The sequence below is a fragment of the Erithacus rubecula genome, assembly GCF_903797595.1.
Source record: "Erithacus rubecula genome assembly, contig: scaffold_211_arrow_ctg1, whole genome shotgun sequence".
Taxonomy (NCBI): domain Eukaryota; kingdom Metazoa; phylum Chordata; class Aves; order Passeriformes; family Muscicapidae; genus Erithacus; species Erithacus rubecula.
In genome coordinates, this window is record NW_027636103.1 from 169261 (window position 1) to 173144 (window position 3884).

Genomic DNA, 3884 nt, shown 5'->3' on the forward strand with positions numbered 1-3884 from the left:
GTCTTGGCTTTTTCTAGGAAAGGGTCAGGGAGGGGATTTCTGGCTGTCTGCCAATAGGATAGGGACAGGAGGGACAGGTAAGACATTCCTTATACCTCTGGTATCGGATTACAACATCTCACCATTTTTTGTTTAATTAAGTGAGGTCAAGATATTAAATTTATTTTGATTGGAATTATGATTTTGACCAACATTTGTAATTGGTGGGAGAATTAGATTGTTCTATGTTTTGCATTTCTATGCGATTGACTTCAGAGGTAGAAGGAATGATACTAGTAGCTTTGAACACTAAGTGACGTGGGATCCCGAATGCCATTATTACAAGGAAAATAATAACAAAGAATAACAAAATTGTTTTAACAATAGAAGTCCACCACCCTGAGAACCCCCAGCCTTTAAACAGTTCATTGAACCAATTTTCTGATTTTTGTTAACAAGAAGACAACTTCGAAGGGGTTCTTCCCAGGGTTGAGTGGAGGGTAGGTTTTCTCTAAAAGGAAAAAAAAACATTTTAAAACACATTAAAAGGCTTTGTCTGCCGGAAGGTCCTTCTTTATGAAGAATTTTCCTCTTCTTTCCGGCGGCATCTTCTTTTTGAAGCAATGGCAACTTGCTTCTCACCTTCTTCTGCTGGAGCTGGATTTTTTGGAACAAAAGGTTTTACCCACTTTTGGGGCATCTACTGAGGGCCTGAGGGAGTGGATATGCATGCATAACCCCTTCCCCAGGTTACTAGCTTATAGGGACATTTGGTTTGAACAGGGCTTTACAAAGCTTTTGCTGTGGAGTCATCCACACAGTGCAACTGCTCTGTCTATCCAGGACCTGTTTGAGCATCTGGTGGGCACGCTCAATCACAGCTTGACCTGTGGGGGAGTAGAGGATGCCAGTTTTATTTTCCACTGCCCACTGCTGGATAAACTCTAGGAACTCCTTGGATATATATGCTGGGCCATTATCTGTTTTGATTTCCTTAGGGAACCCCAGCACTGAAAAGGCTTGCACTAGGTGTTGTTTGGCATGCACAGCCTTTTCTCCTGGAGCTGCAAGGGTGTCTGCCATACGGTTCCCTTCTGTGATCTCACCTGGCAAATCCATGTGTGACCTCACATGCATCACATAGAAGGAATGCTCTCTGTGTGAAACCAGATAGATTAGTTTTGACAGCAGCCTAAAGAGCTGCTCATTATTGATGTCTTTGAGCACTGCCTGCTCCACTCTGGACACTACCCCAGCAACATAAGCTGAATCTGTTACCAGATTAAGAGGCTCTGAGAACTTCTCAAAGGCTCTCACAACTGCAGCCAGTTCAGCTATTTGGGGTGACCCCTCCACAAACTCAACATCAGCTTCCCAATGCTGAGTCTGTGGGTTTCTCCAAGTCATCACCGACTTATGAGAGGCCCCTGATGCATCTGTGAACACTGTGAGTGCCTCGAGCAGTCTTCTGCTCCTCTTCTCACGAGGGATGAGGTGGAATTTCTCATTGAACAACTTATGAGCTGGGCCGTGGACTGATATCTGTCCACTGTAGCTATCCAGAGATATCTGGAGGCTGGCATTGCTTTGTAGCAAATGTTCAAACATTTCTTTTGTCAACCTTTCAGGAGAGTTCCTCCTTTCCTCAGAAAGTTTTACCGGAAGGTGGATGCATGCAAAGTCACAACCAGCTAGTTCATGCAGCCTCATTCTTGCCTTTTGAATCAGCTGAGCCATCAGCTTCTGTGGTTGTGTAATAGTTTTGAATCTTTGGTGGGAGAGGAAGACCCACTCTATGATTAAGAGTGAATCTTTTTGCCCTCAATCTACTGGAATATTAGACCATGCAGGTGTGGAAGTTTCCCCAAAACAATGAATTTGAAAGGCAACTCAGGCTGATAACGGTGAGCCTGCCTCTCTGCTAATGCACAAATAATTTCCAATTTCTGTGGGACAATAGTCCGTGCAATAATTTCCAAGCCCAGATACTTCCAAGATGGCATCTTTTGAATTTTATTTTCCTGCAATTGAAATCCAGCAGAGGTTAAAACTTTAACCACTAGGTCAAGTGTGTTTTGGAGTATTAAGTTGTTGGCAGCACACACTAATACATCATCTAAATATTGCAAGATATTATGAGACAGGATATTTTTTCTTTCATAATCATAGGAGCTATTTCAATTTCTAAGGGTGTGTGTGCTGTGTCTCCCACAACGAAATTACTCACTCTCCATTTCCATGTGAAATACCGTCATGTCTAATACGCTGCTTGGCCGGTCCACTGTTACAATTGTCCAGACAGTAGACTTGAAATGAAAACCCTTGGTAGTCTCCAGCCTGACACGGCCACAAGGCTGCTGGACCTGGTTAATAGAACATTTGACATTTAATTTGTTTTGTATACCCACACCTTTTATCCCATCCCCCCCTTTGTTTTTAAGAGAGAGGCTTTTTCCACAGTAGTACTCGCTGCATTTGTGTCATAGTGCTGAATGTTAAAGGCGAGCTGGCGCTTTCTATTTTTTTTTTCTTTTTTTTTTTTTTTTTTTTTTTGGTTAAGAGGGCAGTCCCTAGAAAAATGTCCTTGCTTTTTACACTGCAAGCAGGTGACATTCTGCAGCTGTTGAGGTGACACTGGGTGCTTCCTTGCTTGTGGTGCTTCAGCTGCTGCAGGCTTGGACGGTGCTGGCCTGGGATTTCTGGATCATGGACTTGCCTCAGACTGTGAGCGAAGTCTATCTACGAACTGCAAAAAAATCTCAGAAGCATATTGTTTAACATCAATATAATCTTTGGAATTTACAGGGCTTTGGTGAATTACTGTCAAAAGAACCATTAAAGAACATTTCCAAATATTAAACCACAAATCATATTCTGAGGGAGTTAGCAAGCACCTGAAAAGGTCCTTCAATTTATGGGGAACTAATTCATTTGAGGTAAAATTGCTTTCATCATGCCCTTAAAAATTTCACTTTCATGGCCAAAATTTTTCTATGATTTACAATTTATTTTTTTTTTTATCATGGTAAGACAAAGGTTGATAAACTTTATTACCATTTTTCTTCTACCCATATAAACTACAGGAGTAACGGAGGGTACATAATACTCCAAGTTTTGAGCTTTAGGGCTAGGTGTATCCTTATCTATCAGCCTGGGAGGCAATGCAGTTTCTCCCTCCCGAGGGACAGAGTCCCTGCTGTTAACCGAATTTATTTTTCCTTGACTGTCTGTAGCCTCCGGGCACTCAGTCTGGCACTCGCTGTAATCAGAAGGATTAGAAGCTGTAACTTGAGCTGGGAAGAAGCGACTAGCCAAACCTGTTGGTGTAGTTACACGGTAGCAGGAATGGGTCAGGAGGGAATGGGGGGAAGGGGGCAGGGAAGGGGAGTGAGGAGAAGAAGGGGTTAAGAAATGAAGAAATCGAAACATGGTTGCCACCATTAGAAACGTGGTCGTCCCCCCCCCCCGTGAGACAAAGGAAAGTTTCTTGCCGAACTATTCTGAGGTAAACTGAGGGAAAGAGACGGGAACACAGAGAATCCTGTAGCAGGCTGTTCAAACGTTTCAGAACTTGGGTAGCTGGAGGGGAGGGGCTTAGTATTTTCTGGTTTTTCTGGTTTGTCACTATTTCCAGGGACAGGGGATTTTGGAGGAGAGGAGGGGGGATGGTTTAAAGAATTTGTTTGTGGCTGTCTTTTATTTTCGGTTTCCAATAAGCATTTGCGTACTTGTAAAAATATTGGAAGAAATACAGCAGCTTTAGAGTCAAATTTTTCTACTTTAGATGTTAATAATTTTCCCACATTATCCCAAAATGAAACTGAATTTATATTTTGTAATTTGCAGTCTGGAATTTTAGAAAACAGCCAGAAAACAAAAGACCTTAACCGTTTTTTAGAAACTGT